General features: G+C 39.1%; 1 long non-coding RNA gene across 1 annotated transcript in view; it reads left to right on the forward strand.

Moving 5' to 3' along the window:
- Positions 1-21,045, forward strand: part of LOC149268770 (uncharacterized) — a 29,866-nt gene that overhangs the window by 607 nt on the left and 8,214 nt on the right. Inside the window, exons 2-3 of the long non-coding RNA XR_016270550.1 lie at positions 10-13,014; positions 13,089-21,032. This is a non-coding gene — a long non-coding RNA (uncharacterized LOC149268770). The remainder of the gene's footprint in view (positions 1-9; positions 13,015-13,088; positions 21,033-21,045) is intronic.

Raw genomic sequence — 21,045 nt, forward strand, 5'->3', positions numbered from 1 at the left:
ATTTTGCAGCCTTTAATATAACCCTAACCTCTCGGCCAGCAGAAGGCCACATGCACATATGCGCTGTGCAGAGGTTAGGGCTATATATTAAAGTAGCCCCCGAAAAAAAAAAAAGATTAGCCACCGAAGAAAAAAAAAGAGCCCCGAAAAATAGCACCCGAAATAAAATGTATAGCAGATCGCAGAACGGCGAGGGATTATTGACGACATATTAGTGAAAAAAAAATATATATATATATATATAAACTAAAAATTACAAATCATTATATGTGCGGTTTAAAAAGAAACAAAAATTAGAGAAAATTATGTATATATATTTGCACGTGTGCGCAATGTGTATGTGAAGAAAAAAACATGAAAAAAAAGCTTCCAAGACAAATTTGATAAAAGTGAACGTGCAGCATAAAACTGCAAGTACACGAAAAAAAAAAAAAAAAGAACTTTAAATGCTTATTGGTTAAATAAATTCTTGATTTAATAGACAATAATGAATATTATACATATATAGAATTATATATATATAATACATAAAAAAAAAAAAAAAAAAAAAAAGACCGAAAAGTATGATACTATAATTCCCCACTAAAATAATAATAATGCATTAAAATAATACACAATAGTTCACACATCCTCCATATAGCAGCAGCAGCAGTCACCAAACGAAAGGCCTTTCAGCGGTGGACATACAACAAAAAGAACTGTGAGTGCTAAATTAACCCTTGTCTTCCCCTCCCTATCATGTCCCCAAAATGTATAACGAAATAAAACTAAATAAATAAATAAAGAAAAAAATAGAAAAAAAAGAAAAAAATTTTGAATAAAGAATGAAATACAAACTAAGAAATAAAAACTATGAAATAAAAGCTATGAATTAAAACTAAATTTTTAAATTAATATATATTAACGAATACTCCCCAAATGTCTAAAATATGATTTAAACATTCTTTTAATATTTTATTGTAATATTATATTATTATATTATTATGTTATTATTACTATATTGCTAACCTTTTTATACATTTGTAATTTTTTCATATTATGTAGTTTTTTTTATTTTATTATACACTCAAACTACATACCAAACACATGCACATACATAAATATAAATTAAAGAACATGAAGCGACAGTAATTAAGAGTACATGAAAATGTAATAGTCTAGTTAGAGTAATTTAAAGAATAAATGTATCTTTTAGAATTTTTTTGAGTTTCCTTGATGGATTAATATGGTAGGCTAGGAGTATAGCGTTGGCATAGAAGAGAGAGAGAGTCGAGGCAATCTTTATTAGGGGATCTTCATAAACAATTTAAAGCTGAAGATCATGGTTGGGTTTGGGTAAAGACAGCGAGAAGCCAACACCACCTCGGCTTCCGCGTCTTTCTAACTGTCCGTGTTTGTTTCGTTTTTCTTGTTGTCCGAATGTTTGTGTTGCATAGGAATCCTAAAAATTTTAAAGTTTGTGTGTATTGGTGACGGTTTGGCAAGACCCACCCCACCGCCGACAGAGCTAAGGGAACCAGAGGATTCCGCCCGCCACTACCCGATCCACGTCTTGTGTATGTTGATGTATGTTGATGTATGTATGTATGTATACATGTATGTGTATATATGTATATATGTATATATGTAAACATGCGAATGGACGAAGATCGCTTTCATACTCGAGTACGCTCGTTACATAGATTTTATGGCGCCCAACGGGGGGCCTGAAATTCGAAGAGAGAAGTTAACGCCCGCTGCATTCATACATAAGATCGATACATTACATAAATTTTATGGCGCCCAACGTGGGGCACTGTGAGTTCATTAGCTTTCAGTGAACCGAAATTGTTTGTGGGGCACTGTGAGTTCATTAGCTTTCAGTGAACCGAAATTGTTTGTGAGGCACTGTGAGTTGATACGCTTTCAGTGAACCAAAGTTTTCTTGTATGGCCACTTCTTCTATATGGAGTAGTAGTCATACAAAACACCCCCTTTTGTGAGAATATTAGTTGTCTCAGTAGCCTGTATTGCTGAAATAGACTTAGACTGGGTTGGTCTAGCTATCGCAACAGCGACTGCTGAGAGGAATAGATTTGTTTTCATAGGTACTACGAAGCTGCTGGATTCAAGCCTGGATCGCAGACCGAGACACCTTGAAGAATCTTTCAACTTTAAATGAATTAAAGCATCTCTGCTTTGGAAAAGAACATCTTCCCTCACAATTGTAGCTCGTTTTTGTTTGCTGTGGATGAAGCCACAATTCAATCTAGTTCTAGAAAAACTTCTCTAAATAATTCCAGAATATTGTGTATTCGGCTAGGATACCAATACTGATTATCCCTGGAGGGTATTCTTTACTTAAATGAAGAATGGTAGAAGCCTTAAGCAATGCTAGTTGTGTGTTGATAAGTTGTTGTCGTTGCGTCTTTAAGTGTACTATTGTCTGGAACTCGGAGATATGCTGCCTGTGCATTCCCTTGCCGAATAGTATAGTTTTTGATGGTAGCGATAATAAATTTGTAAATACCTGCTAGATTTAGTTTCAATAGCCCAAAATGAAACAATTCGGAACAGTTAGAACTAATAAGAATACCTCGATTTTCTCTCTCTATGCCATTTATAGTCAAGCTTAACAACACTTTTTAGTAATTATGCCAGTTATAAATACACCGCCGCACGTCGCATCTGTAGGTAGTACAGAAAATAAATGCGCACTATGTGCGACAGAAATGGATGATACATATCCTTGCTATTTATTAGCGTGTCAGCACATTTTTCATAAAAACTGCGTAGAAGCGTGGTTAACAGAAAATACCATCTGTTATACTTGCCAGACACCAATAGATAAGCAGCAAATGAAGCTAGTAGTAGGCAATTGCTCACCCTCTCGGAGGCACGAGACAGCTCCGCCACCAGCTCCAGTAACTCGTCGAGTTACAACCAGAAATCTTGCCAGAACTTTAGCACTAGCAGAGGCCAACAATACAGCTAATGTACAAGAAGCTGCTTTGTTGAATGCTAGTGGCGCACAGTCATCAGCTTTAGATGCGAGTCAAAGCCCGAGTCAGGCTGAAGCTGCGCGACCCAGAACTACTAGGGGACGACCCAGAGCAACTCGACCATTCCGTGGTGCGAATCCTCAAAGATCGCAGCAACCGGACTACAATGTTATACAGAACATGATTGAAGAAACAGTCACTAGGGTCATGTCCTCGTTAGCCATAAACAATCGCCCTTCGCCAATCGAATCATTGCCGGTAGCGAACAGTCGCGAGTCCCCATCAATAGGCGCTTGCTCCTTGAATAGTCGAAGGATCGTTGACATTATGCAAAAGTGGGGAGTTCAATTTGATGGTTCATCAGATGGATTAGGGGTTAATGAATTTATCTATCGCGTTAAATCGTTAACAGATGAGACCTTAGATAGTGATTTCACAGGCATGTGCAAGAATATGCATGTGTTATTTACTGGAAAGGCTCGATCATGGTATTGGAGATACCACAAACAAGTTGATCATATTATTTGGTCTGACCTCTGTGCATCCCTTCGTCAACAGTACGATGATTATCGGTCAAGCTTTATGAAGATGGAGATGATCAGAGCTCGAAAGCAAAAACCAGGAGAGTCTTTTTCAACTTTTTATGAATCGGTAGCCTCTCTTATAGATAAATCTTCACTCAAGGTAGCAGAAGAAGAATTAATGGAAATTTTAAAGAATAACTTACTCCCTGAAATACGCGGGAAGCTATTATATCAGCCAGTTCACTCGGTAGGACACTTACGCCGTTTAGTTCAAATGAGCGAAAACTTAGCGTATGAGACTAGTTGTCGTTTTAATCAGGCAAAGCCAGTAGTACAGCGTAGACAAGTTTATGCTGTCGAAGAAATAGCTGATGATGTAGAAGGCGATTCACTAGATGCAGAGCTTGCAGCTATACGCGCCTCTCATCAGAAACTTCGTTGCTGGAATTGCGAAGAAATAGGCCATATCTGGGAAAACTGTCTATCTGAACGTCGCATTTTCTGCTACGGTTGTGGACAGCCCAATGTATATAAGCCACAGTGCAAAGTCTGCCTACAGAGACAGTCGGAAAACCGGCAGAAGGCATCCATCAACAGCCGGATGCCCACGAAAATGTAGAACCCAAAAGCACAGATACAGATACACCCGAGTTGCAAAACTTGCACTCGAATACGTCTGCACTTCGTTTTCGTCCCTACGAAGAACGCTTACAAAATTATGTAGAAGTTCGAAATCGAATATTTCAAGATAACCCGCCTGCTATTAGAAAGCGAACTCAAAGATTAAAGACATATTATACAGAGGTTAAGAAAAACCGGAATTTGCAAATATCTACGATTTTCAATAATGGAACCGACCTTCGTAGCTATGCTGAAGTTTCGTTCTTAACTTATACAGAACTTGGTCTGTTAGATACTGGAGCGAATATTAGTTGTATAGGTTCGAAATTAGCAACACAAGATTTTTCGAAGTTGTCCGAGTTTAAGCCTATAAAATCGAAAGCAAAAACAGCAGGAGGAGAAAGTCAAACCATTATTGGATATTTAGACGTAGAACTGACATATAACTCTGTCACCAAGCCAATGACATTATATATTATTCCCAGCATAAAGCAGAATCTCATTTTAGGACACGATTTCTGGAAATCCTTTCGCCTTGCACCAAACATTATTAACGCTATAGAGATAGCTGATACAAGCAAGCATGATTCCCACGAACAATCATATCCTTTAACGAAGACAGAGATTCAACAACTAGAGCTAGTAAAAGGATTATTTCCAAATGCATCTCATAGTTTGGGGCGTACAACACTTATAGAGCACCACATAGATATTGGAGACGCAAAGCCAGTGAAACAAAGATTCTATCCAGTCAGTCCCGCTGTAGAAAAGCTGTTATATCAAGAAATTGATCGAATGCTTCAGTTGGATGTGATTGAACCTTCTGTTAGCCCTTGGAGTTCACCTATGCGCCTCGTAGTAAAACCTAATAAAGTTCGCTTATGTTTAGATGCTCGCAGACTAAATGATGCTACTAAAAAGGACGCGTATCCTTTGCCCAGCATTGATGGGATATTTTCGCGATTACCTAAAGCTAATCTTATTTCAAAATTAGATTTAAAGGATGCTTTTTGGCAAATTAAACTCACTGAGGAGTCTAAGCATTTGACTGCATTCACAGTCCCAGGCCGCCCTTTATACCAGTTTAAAGTTATGCCCTTTGGTTTATGCAATGCCCCCTCCACAATGTGTCGTTTAATGGACCAGCTTATTCCACCAGACCTGAGGCATTGTGTGTTTGGATACCTGGATGACCTTTGTGTCGTCTCAGAAGATTTTCCATCTCATTTATCAATTTTAGTCCGTCTAGCAGATCAATTTCGAAAAGCGAATCTAACTCTGAACATAGATAAAAGTCACTTTTGCGTTACAAGCATTAATTATTTAGGCTATGTAATTGGAAGTGGAGGTATTAGCCCAGATCAATCCAAAGTATCTTGTATAATTAATTGGCCACCGCCCAAGAACTTAAAGCAAGTTCGTGGATTTCTAGGAGTGTGTGGGTGGTACAGACGATTTATACATAACTTCGCAGATCTTACTTGTCCAATTACTGACGTACTCTCTAGAAAGTCAAAATTTGTCTGGCCTCCCGAAGCACAAATGGCTATGGATAGGTTAAAGAAAGTATTGACTACTGCTCCCATTTTAACAAATCCAGATTTTAGAAAAAAATTTTATTTACATTGCGATGCCAGCGATTTTGGTATTGGTGCCGTGCTTGTGCAACTCTCAGATACAAATGACGAAAAGCCAATCGCATTTATGTCGAAGAAATTAAATCGCTCTCAACGCAATTATAGTGTTACCGAGCGCGAGTGTCTCGCAGTGATACTCGCAATTGAGAAGTTTCGATGCTATTTAGAACTGCAAGAATTCGAAGTGGTTACCGATCATTCTAGCTTGCTTTGGCTTATGCGGCAGCAGAATATCTCTGGTAGACTAGCTCGCTGGATTTTCCGTTTACAGCAGTTTAAATTCACTTTTAGTCATCGAAAAGGTAAAGACCATGTAGTCCCAGATGCATTATCTCGATTAAGCGAAAATGAAATATTAGAACTTGATATGAACCCGATTATAGACCTCACATCAAATTCTTTTTCAGAAGATTCTTATTTAGAGCTCATAAAGAAATATTCCGAGCAAAAGTCTCGATTTCCCGATCTGAAATTGGTTGGAAACTTTTTATATGTTCGCACCGAACATGCAAATGGTCAGCAAGAACAAGAAAAACTATCTTGGAAGCTATGGGTCCCCGAGAGCCTTCGAGCAAGTGCTCTTAAACAAGCCCATAATAGTTGTACTTCAGCCCATGCCGGAATGCAAAAGACCATAGAAAAGCTACGTAGGCATCTCTTTTGGCCAGGTCTAGCAAAAGATGTGAGGGAGTATATTCGTTCATGCGATACTTGTAAAGAAAGCAAAGCCCCTAATTATACATTGAAACCCCCAATGGGTGATCATATCCCTTCATATAGGCCGTTTCAAAGACTTTACATTGACCTTCTTGGACCATATCCTCGTAGTAAACAAGGTCATATAGGGTTGCTTATAGTTTTGGACCATTTTAGCAAGTACCATTGGCTATGTCCATTAAAGAAGTTAACGCCCGCTGCATTCATACATAAGATCGATACATTACATAAATTTTATGGCGCCCAACGTGGGGCCTGAAATTCGAAGAGAGAAGTTAACGCCCGCTGCATTCATACATAAGATCGATACATTACATAAATTTTATGGCGCCCAACGTGGGGCACTGTGAGTTCATTAGCTTTCAGTGAACCGAAATTGTTTGTGGGGCACTGTGAGTTCATTAGCTTTCAGTGAACCGAAATTGTTTGTGAGGCACTGTGAGTTGATACGCTTTCAGTGAACCAAAGTTTTCTTGTATGGCCACTTCTTCTATATGGAGTAGTAGTCATACAAAACACCCCCTTTTGTGAGAATATTAGTTGTCTCAGTAGCCTGTATTGCTGAAATAGACTTAGACTGGGTTGGTCTAGCTATCGCAACAGCGACTGCTGAGAGGAATAGATTTGTTTTCATAGGTACTACGAAGCTGCTGGATTCAAGCCTGGATCGCAGACCGAGACACCTTGAAGAATCTTTCAACTTTAAATGAATTAAAGCATCTCTGCTTTGGAAAAGAACATCTTCCCTCACAATTGTAGCTCGTTTTTGTTTGCTGTGGATGAAGCCACAATTCAATCTAGTTCTAGAAAAACTTCTCTAAATAATTCCAGAATATTGTGTATTCGGCTAGGATACCAATACTGATTATCCCTGGAGGGTATTCTTTACTTAAATGAAGAATGGTAGAAGCCTTAAGCAATGCTAGTTGTGTGTTGATAAGTTGTTGTCGTTGCGTCTTTAAGTGTACTATTGTCTGGAACTCGGAGATATGCTGCCTGTGCATTCCCTTGCCGAATAGTATAGTTTTTGATGGTAGCGATAATAAATTTGTAAATACCTGCTAGATTTAGTTTCAATAGCCCAAAATGAAACAATTCGGAACAGTTAGAACTAATAAGAATACCTCGATTTTCTCTCTCTATGCCATTTATAGTCAAGCTTAACAACACTTTTTAGTAATTATGCCAGTTATAAATACACCGCCGCACGTCGCATCTGTAGGTAGTACAGAAAATAAATGCGCACTATGTGCGACAGAAATGGATGATACATATCCTTGCTATTTATTAGCGTGTCAGCACATTTTTCATAAAAACTGCGTAGAAGCGTGGTTAACAGAAAATACCATCTGTTATACTTGCCAGACACCAATAGATAAGCAGCAAATGAAGCTAGTAGTAGGCAATTGCTCACCCTCTCGGAGGCACGAGACAGCTCCGCCACCAGCTCCAGTAACTCGTCGAGTTACAACCAGAAATCTTGCCAGAACTTTAGCACTAGCAGAGGCCAACAATACAGCTAATGTACAAGAAGCTGCTTTGTTGAATGCTAGTGGCGCACAGTCATCAGCTTTAGATGCGAGTCAAAGCCCGAGTCAGGCTGAAGCTGCGCGACCCAGAACTACTAGGGGACGACCCAGAGCAACTCGACCATTCCGTGGTGCGAATCCTCAAAGATCGCAGCAACCGGACTACAATGTTATACAGAACATGATTGAAGAAACAGTCACTAGGGTCATGTCCTCGTTAGCCATAAACAATCGCCCTTCGCCAATCGAATCATTGCCGGTAGCGAACAGTCGCGAGTCCCCATCAATAGGCGCTTGCTCCTTGAATAGTCGAAGGATCGTTGACATTATGCAAAAGTGGGGAGTTCAATTTGATGGTTCATCAGATGGATTAGGGGTTAATGAATTTATCTATCGCGTTAAATCGTTAACAGATGAGACCTTAGATAGTGATTTCACAGGCATGTGCAAGAATATGCATGTGTTATTTACTGGAAAGGCTCGATCATGGTATTGGAGATACCACAAACAAGTTGATCATATTATTTGGTCTGACCTCTGTGCATCCCTTCGTCAACAGTACGATGATTATCGGTCAAGCTTTATGAAGATGGAGATGATCAGAGCTCGAAAGCAAAAACCAGGAGAGTCTTTTTCAACTTTTTATGAATCGGTAGCCTCTCTTATAGATAAATCTTCACTCAAGGTAGCAGAAGAAGAATTAATGGAAATTTTAAAGAATAACTTACTCCCTGAAATACGCGGGAAGCTATTATATCAGCCAGTTCACTCGGTAGGACACTTACGCCGTTTAGTTCAAATGAGCGAAAACTTAGCGTATGAGACTAGTTGTCGTTTTAATCAGGCAAAGCCAGTAGTACAGCGTAGACAAGTTTATGCTGTCGAAGAAATAGCTGATGATGTAGAAGGCGATTCACTAGATGCAGAGCTTGCAGCTATACGCGCCTCTCATCAGAAACTTCGTTGCTGGAATTGCGAAGAAATAGGCCATATCTGGGAAAACTGTCTATCTGAACGTCGCATTTTCTGCTACGGTTGTGGACAGCCCAATGTATATAAGCCACAGTGCAAAGTCTGCCTACAGAGACAGTCGGAAAACCGGCAGAAGGCATCCATCAACAGCCGGATGCCCACGAAAATGTAGAACCCAAAAGCACAGATACAGATACACCCGAGTTGCAAAACTTGCACTCGAATACGTCTGCACTTCGTTTTCGTCCCTACGAAGAACGCTTACAAAATTATGTAGAAGTTCGAAATCGAATATTTCAAGATAACCCGCCTGCTATTAGAAAGCGAACTCAAAGATTAAAGACATATTATACAGAGGTTAAGAAAAACCGGAATTTGCAAATATCTACGATTTTCAATAATGGAACCGACCTTCGTAGCTATGCTGAAGTTTCGTTCTTAACTTATACAGAACTTGGTCTGTTAGATACTGGAGCGAATATTAGTTGTATAGGTTCGAAATTAGCAACACAAGATTTTTCGAAGTTGTCCGAGTTTAAGCCTATAAAATCGAAAGCAAAAACAGCAGGAGGAGAAAGTCAAACCATTATTGGATATTTAGACGTAGAACTGACATATAACTCTGTCACCAAGCCAATGACATTATATATTATTCCCAGCATAAAGCAGAATCTCATTTTAGGACACGATTTCTGGAAATCCTTTCGCCTTGCACCAAACATTATTAACGCTATAGAGATAGCTGATACAAGCAAGCATGATTCCCACGAACAATCATATCCTTTAACGAAGACAGAGATTCAACAACTAGAGCTAGTAAAAGGATTATTTCCAAATGCATCTCATAGTTTGGGGCGTACAACACTTATAGAGCACCACATAGATATTGGAGACGCAAAGCCAGTGAAACAAAGATTCTATCCAGTCAGTCCCGCTGTAGAAAAGCTGTTATATCAAGAAATTGATCGAATGCTTCAGTTGGATGTGATTGAACCTTCTGTTAGCCCTTGGAGTTCACCTATGCGCCTCGTAGTAAAACCTAATAAAGTTCGCTTATGTTTAGATGCTCGCAGACTAAATGATGCTACTAAAAAGGACGCGTATCCTTTGCCCAGCATTGATGGGATATTTTCGCGATTACCTAAAGCTAATCTTATTTCAAAATTAGATTTAAAGGATGCTTTTTGGCAAATTAAACTCACTGAGGAGTCTAAGCATTTGACTGCATTCACAGTCCCAGGCCGCCCTTTATACCAGTTTAAAGTTATGCCCTTTGGTTTATGCAATGCCCCCTCCACAATGTGTCGTTTAATGGACCAGCTTATTCCACCAGACCTGAGGCATTGTGTGTTTGGATACCTGGATGACCTTTGTGTCGTCTCAGAAGATTTTCCATCTCATTTATCAATTTTAGTCCGTCTAGCAGATCAATTTCGAAAAGCGAATCTAACTCTGAACATAGATAAAAGTCACTTTTGCGTTACAAGCATTAATTATTTAGGCTATGTAATTGGAAGTGGAGGTATTAGCCCAGATCAATCCAAAGTATCTTGTATAATTAATTGGCCACCGCCCAAAAACTTAAAGCAAGTTCGTGGATTTCTAGGAGTGTGTGGGTGGTACAGACGATTTATACATAACTTCGCAGATCTTACTTGTCCAATTACTGACGTACTCTCAACAAAGTCAAAATTTGTATGGCCTCCCGAAGCACAAATGGCTATGGATAAGTTAAAGAAAGTATTGACTACTGCTCCCATTTTAACAAATCCAGATTTTAGCAAAAAATTTTATTTACATTGCGATGCCAGCGATTTTGGTATTGGTGCCGTGCTTGTGCAACTCTCAGATACAAATGATGAAAAGCCAATCGCATTTATGTCGAAGAAATTAAATCGCTCCCAACGCAATTATAGTGTTACCGAGCGCGAGTGTCTCGCCGTGATACTCCCAATTGAGAAGTTTCGATGCTATTTAGAACTGCAAGAATTCGAAGTGGTTACCGATCATTCTAGCTTGCTTTGGCTTATGCGGCAGCAGAATATCTCTGGTAGACTAGCTCGCTGGATTTTCCGTTTACAGCAGTTTAAATTTACTTTTAGTCATCGAAAAGGTAAAGACCATGTAGTCCCAGATGCATTATCTCGATTAAGCGAAAATGAAATATTAGAACTTGATATGAACCCGATTATAGACCTCACATCAAATGCTTTTTCAGAAGATTCTTATTTAGAGCTCATAAAGAAATATTCCGAGCAAAAGTCTCGATTTCCCGATCTGAAATTGGTTGGAAACTTTTTATATGTTCGCACCGAACATGCAAATGGTCAGCAAGAACAAGAAAAACTATCTTGGAAGCTATGGGTCCCCGAGAGCCTTCGAGCAAGTGCTCTTAAACAAGCCCATAATAGTTGTACTTCAGCCCATGCCGGAATGCAAAAGACCATAGAAAAGCTACGTAGGCATCTCTTTTGGCCAGGTCTAGCAAAAGATGTGAGAGAGTATATTCGTTCATGCGATACTTGTAAAGAAAACAAAGCCCCTAATTATACATTGAAACCCCCAATGGGTGATCATATCCCTTCATATAGGCCGTTTCAAAAACTTTACATTGACCTTCTTGGACCATATCCTCGTAGTAAACAAGGTCATATAGGGTTGCTTATAGTTTTGGACCATTTTAGCAAGTACCATTGGCTATGTCCATTAAAGAAGTTCACGTCTGCAAAGATTCAAGAGTATCTGCTAAAGCACATATTTCATAGTTTTGGGGTCCCTGAAACTATCGTTAGTGATAATGGCACTCAGTTCAAGTCAAAAGAATTTAACGCCTTTTTGACGGAATTAGGCATCAAACACGTATACACCGCTCTTTACTCACCACAGAGCAACGCGGCCGAACGTGTAAACCGATCTTTGCTAGCAGCGATTCGTTCATACTTGCAGAACGATCAAACTGAATGGGATGTTCATCTCACGAGCATTTCATGTGCGTTACGCTCAGGACTGCATCAATCGCTAAACTGTTCGCCATACCGAGCACTTTTTGGACTCGATATGATAACACACGGAGCGGACTATAAATTATTAAAAGATTTGCATTTGCTCCAAGAGCCAATAATCCCGATCTCTAGATCCGACAATCTGGCTCTATTGAGACACGATATCCAGATCAATATCCGTCGAGCCCATGAACGAAACGCAGGCCAATATAATCTCAGAGCTAAATCGGTTACTTTCAAAGAAGGACAAGAAGTCTTTAGAAGAAATTTTGCTTTGAGTAAATTTTCGCAAAATATTAATGCCAAACTAGGACCACAATTTCTAAAATGCCGAGTCAAGAAAAAGTTAGGAAATTGTTACTATCTGCTTGAGAACCTGCAAGGCCAAGAAGTCGGTACTTACCATGCCAAAGATATTAGAAGCTGATTCCCGCTAATATACTGTCTAACGTTGTATATTATCGGGTGGTGTAATGGTTGCGAATCTCTAAGATTGCAAATTGCAGCGCATATCGTTTGCGACAACATTGTCGCCTGCGCTGCAATGCAATGCAAGAGAGAGACAGAGAGCGGAGCTTTAGCGATCGAGCTTTCGCTAAGCTTACGCTAAGCTTACGCTGTGCTCGCTCGTCGGAGACAGTGGGAGAAATACGCTCACTAGCATCCCGCTGTCCGAAGCTTCGCTGAGAGCGAAACGCCGAAACTAAGAACACTGGAATGTGGGCGTATAAAAAGCGGCCACATTGCCAGCTCCATCTTTTTCCGGCCCACATTTTCAAGAAGATACCCTCAGCGTGGAGTTCTATCCACCTAAAATTTTTGTTAATAATTATATATATATATATCTTTATATATATATATTTAACAAAAAGAAACATACACAGAAGATTATTGCCCTCCACAAAAGATTTAAATTTTCTGAATTTGGCCCACCGTGACCAGCTGAGCTGGTCAGTCATTGACTTTGGTGCGCGCAGCCGCACGTATTTTTATTCGTGGGAAACGACAAGTGTGCAAGCAGGCAACAAAAGGTATTTTGATCAAAATTAATATAAATTAAAACTTAGTTTACAGAAACTAAGTCGGTTTTTTTTGTATTTTGCAGCCTTTAATATAACCCTAACCTCTCGGCCAGCAGAAGGCCACATGCACATATGCGCTGTGCAGAGGTTAGGGCTATATATTAAAGTAGCCCCCGAAAAAAAAAAAAAAAGATTAGCCACCGAAGAAAAAAAAGAGCCCCCGAAAAATAGCACCCGAAATAAAATGTATAGCAGATCGCAGAACGGCGAGGGATTATTGACGACATATTAGTGAAAAAAAAAAATATATATATATAAACTAAAAATTACAAATCATTATATGTGCGGTTTAAAAAAAAACAAAAATTAGAGAAAATTATGTATATATATTTGCACGTGTGCGCAATGTGTATGTGAAGAAAAAAACATGAAAAAAAAGCTTCCAAGACAAATTTGATCAAAGTGAACGTGCTGCATAAAACTGCAAGTACACGGAAAAAAAAAGAAGAACTTTAAATGCTTAGTGGTTAAATAAATTCTCGATTTAATAGACAATAATGAATATTATACATATATAGAATTATATATATATATATAAGACATAAAAAAAAAAAAAAAAAAAAAAAAAAAAAAAAAAAAAAAAAACCGAAAAGCATGATACTATAATTCACCACTAAAATAATAATAATTCATTAAAATAGTACACACATCCTCCATATAGCAGCAGCAGCAGTCACCAAAAGAAAGGCCTTTCAGCGGTGGACATACAACAAAAAGAACTGTGAGTGCTAAATTAACCCTTGTCTTCCCCTCCCTATCATGTCCCCAAAATGTATAACGAAATAAAACTAAATAAATAAATAAAGAAAAAAATAGAAAAAAAAGAAAAAAATTTTGAATAAAGAATGAAATACAAACTAAGAAATAAAAACTATGAAATAAAAGCTATGAATTAAAACTAAATTTTTAAATTAATATATATTAACGAATACTCCCCAAATGTCTAAAATATGATTTAAACATTCTTTTAATATTTTATTGTAATATTATATTATTATATTATTATGTTATTATTACTATATTGCTAACCTTTTTATACATTTGTAATTTTTTCATATTATGTAGTTTTTTTATTTTATTATACACTCCAACTACATACCAAACACATGCACATACATAAATATAAATTAAAGAACATGAAGCGACAGTAATTAAGAGTAAATGAAAATGTAATAGTCTAGTTAGAGTAATTTAAAGAATAAATGTATCTTTTAGAATTTTTTTGAGTTTCCTTGATGGATTAATATGGTAGGCTAGAAGCATAGCGTTGGCCTAGAAGAGAGAGAGAGTCGAGGCAATCTTTATTAGGGGATCTTCATAAACAATTTAAAGCTGAAGATCATGGTTGGGTTTGGGTAAAGACAGCGAGAAGCCAACACCACCTCGGCTTCCGCGTCTTTCTAACTGTCCGTGTTTGTTTCGTTTTTCTTGTTGTCCGAATGTTTGTTTTGTACAGGAATCCTAAAAATTTTAAAGTTTGTGTGTATTGGTGAAGGTATGGCAAGACCCACCCCACCACCGACAGAGCTAAGGGAACCAGAGGATTCCGCCCGCCACTACCCGATCCACGTCTTGTGTATGTTGATGTATGTTGATGTATGTATGTATGTATACATGTATGTGAATAGCTATATGTGTATATATGTATATATGTAAACATGCGAATGCACGAAGATCGCTTTCATACTCGAGTACGCTCGTTACATAGATTTTATGGCGCCCAACGGGGGGCCTGAAATTCGAAGAGAGAAGTTAACGCCCGCTGCATTCATACATAAGATCGATACATTACATAAATTTTATGGCGCCCAACGTGGGGCACTGTGAGTTGATACGCTTTCAGTGAACCGAAATTGTTTGTGAGGCACTGTGAGTTGATACACTTTCAGTGAACCAAAATTTTTCTTATATGGCCACTTCTTCTATATGGAGTAGTAGTCATACAAAACACCCCCTTTTGTGAGAATATTAGTTGTCTCAGTAGCCTGTATTGCTGAAATAGACTTAGACTGGGTTGGTCTAGCTATCGCAACAGCGACTGCTGAGAGGAATAGATTTGTTTTCATAGGTACTACGAAGCTGCTGGATTCAAGCCTGGATCGCAGACCGAGACACCTTGAAGTATCTTTCAACTTTAAATGAATTAAAGCATCGCTGCTTTGGAAAAGAACATCTTCCCTCACAATTGTAGCTCGTTTTTGTTTGCTGTGGATGAAGCCACAATTCAATCTAGTTCTAGAAAAACTTCTCTAAATAATTCCAGAATATTGTGTATTCGGCTAGGATACCAATACTGATTATCCCTGGAGGGTATTCTTTACTTAAATGAAGAATGGTAGAAGCCTTAAGCAATGCTAGTTGTGTGTTGATAAGTTGTTGTCGTTGCGTCTTTAAGTGTACTATTGTCTGGAACTCGGAGATATGCTGCCTGTGCATTCCCTTGCCGAATAGTATAGTTTTTGATGGTAGCGATAATAAATTTGTAAATACCTGCTAGATTTAGTTTCAATAGCCCAAAAAAGAAATAATTCGGAACAGTTAGAACTAATAAGAATACCTCGATTTTCTCTCTCTATGCCATTTATAGTCAAGCTTAACAACACTTTTTAGTAATTATGCCAGTTATAAATACACCGCCGCACGTCGCATCTGTAGGTAGTACAGAAAATAAATGCGCACTATGTGCGACAGAAATGGATGATACATATCCTTGCTATTTATTAGCGTGTCAGCACATTTTTCATAAAAACTGCGTAGAAGCGTGGTTAACAGAAAATACCATCTGTTATACTTGCCAGACACCAATAGATAAGCAGCAAATGAAGCTAGTAGTAGGCAATTGCTCACCCTCTCGGAGGCACGAGACAGCTCCGCCACCAGCTCCAGTAACTCGTCGAGTTACAACCAGAAATCTTGCCAGAACTTTAGCACTAGCAGAGGCCAACAATACAGCTAATGTACAAGAAGCTGCTTTGTTGAATGCTAGTGGCGCACAGTCATCAGCTTTAGATGCGAGTCAAAGCCCGAGTCAGGCTGAAGCTGCGCGACCCAGAACTACTAGGGGACGACCCAGAGCAACTCGACCATTCCGTGGTGCGAATCCTCAAAGATCGCAGCAACCGGACTACAATGTTATACAGAACATGATTGAAGAAACAGTCACTAGGGTCATGTCCTCGTTAGCCATAAACAATCGCCCTTCGCCAATCGAATCATTGCCGGTAGCGAACAGTCGCGAGTCCCCATCAATAGGCGCTTGCTCCTTGAATAGTCGAAGGATCGTTGACATTATGCAAAAGTGGGGAGTTCAATTTGATGGTTCATCAGATGGATTAGGGGTTAATGAATTTATCTATCGCGTTAAATCGTTAACAGATGAGACCTTAGATAGTGATTTCACAGGCATGTGCAAGAATATGCATGTGTTATTTACTGGAAAGGCTCGATCATGGTATTGGAGATACCACAAACAAGTTGATCATATTATTTGGTCTGACCTCTGTGCATCCCTTCGTCAACAGTACGATGATTATCGGTCAAGCTTTATGAAGATGGAGATGATCAGAGCTCGAAAGCAAAAACCAGGAGAGTCTTTTTCAACTTTTTATGAATCGGTAGCCTCTCTTATAGATAAATCTTCACTCAAGGTAGCAGAAGAAGAATTAATGGAAATTTTAAAGAATAACTTACTCCCTGAAATACGCGGGAAGCTATTATATCAGCCAGTTCACTCGGTAGGACACTTACGCCGTTTAGTTCAAATGAGCGAAAACTTAGCGTATGAGACTAGTTGTCGTTTTAATCAGGCAAAGCCAGTAGTACAGCGTAGACAAGTTTATGCTGTCGAAGAAATAGCTGATGATGTAGAAGGCGATTCACTAGATGCAGAGCTTGCAGCTATACGCGCCTCTCATCAGAAACTTCGTTGCTGGAATTGCGAAGAAATAGGCCATATCTGGGAAAACTGTCTATCTGAACGTCGCATTTTCTGCTACGGTTGTGGACAGCCCAATGTATATAAGCCACAGTGCAAAGTCTGCCTACAGAGACAGTCGGAAAACCGGCAGAAGGCATCCGTCAACAGCAGGATGCCCACGAAAATGTAGAACCCAAAAGCACAGATACAGATACACCCGAGTTGCAAAACTTGCACTCGAATACGTCTGCAATTCGTTTTCGTCCCTACGAAGAACGCTTACAAAATTATGTAGAGGTTCGAAATCGAATATTTCAAGATAACCCGCCTGCTATTAGCAAGCGAACTCAAAGATTAAAGACATATTATTCAGAGGTAAAGAAAAACCGGAATTTGCAAATATCTACGATTTTCAATAATGGAACCGACTTTCGTAGCTATGCTGAAGTTTCGTTCTTAAATTATACAGAACTTGGTCTGTTAGATACTGGAGCAAATATTAGTTGTATAGGTTCGAAATTAGCAACACAAGATTTTTCGAAGCTGTCAGAGTTTAAGCCTATAAAATCGAAAGCAAAAACAGCCGGAGGAGAGAGTCAAACCATTATTGGATATTTAGACGTAGAACTGACATATAACTCTGTCACCAAGCCAATCACATTATATATTATTCCCAGCATAAAGCAGAATCTCATTTTAGGACATGATTTCTGGAAATCCTTTCGCCTTGCACCAAACATTATTAACGCTATAGAGATAGCTGATACAAGCAAGAATGATTCCCACGAACAATCATATCCTTTAACGAAGACAGAGATTCAACAACTAGAGCTAGTGAAAGGATTATTTCCAAATGCATCTCATAGTTTGGGGCGTACAACACTTATAGAGCACCACATAGATATTGGAGACGCAAAGCCAGTGAAACAAAGATTCTATCCAGTCAGTCCCGCTGTAGAAAAGCTGTTATATCAAGAAATTGATCGAATGCTTCAGTTAGATGTGATTGAACCTTCTGTTAGCCCTTGGAGTTCACCTATGCGCCTCGTAGTAAAACCTAATAAAGTTCGCTTATGTTTAGATGCTCGCAGACTCAATGATGCTACTAAAAAGGACGCGTATCCTTTGCCCAGCATTGATGGGATATTTTCGCGATTACCTAAAGCTAATCTTATTTCAAAATTAGATTTGAAGGATGCTTTTTGGCAAATTAAACTCACTGAGGAGTCTAAGCATTTGACTGCATTCACAGTCCCAGGCCGCCCTTTATACCAGTTTAAAGTTATGCCCTTTGGTTTATGCAATGCCCCCTCCACAATGTGTCGTTTAATGGACCAGCTTATTCCACCAGACCTGAGGCATTGTGTGTTTGGATACCTGGATGACCTTTGTGTCGTCTCAGAAGATTTTCCATCTCATTTATCAATTTTAGTCCGTCTAGCAGATCAATTTCGAAAAGCGAATCTAACTCTGAACATAGATAAAAGTCACTTTTGCGTTACAAGCATTAATTATTTAGGCTATGTAATTGGAAGTGGAGGTATTAGCCCAGATCAATCCAAAGTATCTTGTATAATTAATTGGCCACCGCCCAAAAACTTAAAGCAAGTTCGTGGATTTCTAGGAGTGTGTGGGTGGTACAGACGATTTATACATAACTTCGCAGATCTTACTTGTCCAATTACTGACGTACTCTCAACAAAGTCAAAATTTGTATGGCCTCCCGAAGCACAAATGGCTATGGATAAGTTAAAGAAAGTATTGACTACTGCTCCCATTTTAACAAATCCAGATTTTAGCAAAAAATTTTATTTACATTGCGATGCCAGCGATTTTGGTATTGGTGCCGTGCTTGTGCAACTCTCAGATACAAATGATGAAAAGCCAATCGCATTTATGTCGAAGAAATTAAATCGCTCCCAACGCAATTATAGTGTTACCGAGCGCGAGTGTCTCGCCGTGATACTCCCAATTGAGAAGTTTCGATGCTATTTAGAACTGCAAGAATTCGAAGTGGTTACCGATCATTCTAGCTTGCTTTGGCTTATGCGGCAGCAGAATATCTCTGGTAGACTAGCTCGCTGGATTTTCCGTTTACAGCAGTTTAAATTTACTTTTAGTCATCGAAAAGGTAAAGACCATGTAGTCCCAGATGCATTATCTCGATTAAGCGAAAATGAAATATTAGAACTTGATATGAACCCGATTATAGACCTCACATCAAATGCTTTTTCAGAAGATTCTTATTTAGAGCTCATAAAGAAATATTCCGAGCAAAAGTCTCGATTTCCCGATCTGAAATTGGTTGGAAACTTTTTATATGTTCGCACCGAACATGCAAATGGTCAGCAAGAACAAGAAAAACTATCTTGGAAGCTATGGGTCCCCGAGAGCCTTCGAGCAAGTGCTCTTAAACAAGCCCATAATAGTTGTACTTCAGCCCATGCCGGAATGCAAAAGACCATAGAAAAGCTACGTAGGCATCTCTTTTGGCCAGGTCTAGCAAAAGATGTGAGAGAGTATATTCGTTCATGCGATACTTGTAAAGAAAACAAAGCCCCTAATTATACATTGAAACCCCCAATGGGTGATCATATCCCTTCATATAGGCCGTTTCAAAAACTTTACATTGACCTTCTTGGACCATATCCTCGTAGTAAACAAGGTCATATAGGGTTGCTTATAGTTTTGGACCATTTTAGCAAGTACCATTGGCTATGTCCATTAAAGAAGTTCACGTCTGCAAAGATTCAAGAGTATCTGCTAAAGCACATATTTCATAGTTTTGGGGTCCCTGAAACTATCGTTAGTGATAATGGCACTCAGTTCAAGTCAAAAGAATTTAACGCCTTTTTGACGGAATTAGGCATCAAACACGTATACACCGCTCTTTACTCACCACAGAGCAACGCGGCCGAACGTGTAAACCGATCTTTGCTAGCAGCGATTCGTTCATACTTGCAGAACGATCAAACTGAATGGGATGTTCATCTCACGAGCATTTCATGTGCGTTACGCTCAGGACTGCATCAATCGCTAAACTGTTCGCCATACCGAGCACTTTTTGGACTCGATATGATAACACACGGAGCGGACTATAAATTATTAAAAGATTTGCATTTGCTCCAAGAGCCAATAATCCCGATCTCTAGATCCGACAATCTGGCTCTATTGAGACACGATATCCAGATCAATATCCGTCGAGCCCATGAACGAAACGCAGGCCAATATAATCTCAGAGCTAAATCGGTTACTTTCAAAGAAGGACAAGAAGTCTTTAGAAGAAATTTTGCTTTGAGTAAATTTTCGCAAAATATTAATGCCAAACTAGGACCACAATTTCTAAAATGCCGAGTCAAGAAAAAGTTAGGAAATTGTTACTATCTGCTTGAGAACCTGCAAGGCCAAGAAGTCGGTACTTACCATGCCAAAGATATTAGAAGCTGATTCCCGCTAATATACTGTCTAACGTTGTATATTATCGGGTGGTGTAATGGTTGCGAATCTCTAAGATTGCAAATTGCAGCGCATATCGTTTGCGACAACATTGTCGCCTGCGCTGCAATGCAATGCAAGAGAGAGACAGAGAGCGGAGCTTTAGCGATCGAGCTTTCGCTAAGCTTACGCTAAGCTTACGCTGTGCTCGCTCGTCGGAGACAGTGGGAGAAATACGCTCACTAGCATCCCGCTGTCCGAAGCTTCGCTGAGAGCGAAACGCCGAAACTAAGAACACTGGAATGTGGGCGTATAAAAAGCGGCCACATTGCCAGCTCCATCTTTTTCCGGCCCACATTTTCAAGAAGATACCCTCAGCGTGGAGTTCTATCCACCTAAAATTTTTGTTAATAATTATATATATATATATCTTTATATATATATATTTAACAAAAAGAAACATACACAGAAGATTATTGCCCTCCACAAAAGATTTAAATTTTCTGAATTTGGCCCACCGTGACCAGCTGAGCTGGTCAGTCATTGACTTTGGTGCGCGCAGCCGCACGTATTTTTATTCGTGGGAAACGACAAGTGTGCAAGCAGGCAACAAAAGGTATTTTGATCAA

Source organism: Drosophila arizonae, chromosome 5 (genome assembly GCF_054131065.1).
Source record: "Drosophila arizonae isolate 15081-1271.41 chromosome 5, UAZ_ARI_1.0, whole genome shotgun sequence".
In the NCBI taxonomy this organism is placed as follows: Eukaryota; Metazoa; Arthropoda; class Insecta; order Diptera; family Drosophilidae; genus Drosophila; species Drosophila arizonae.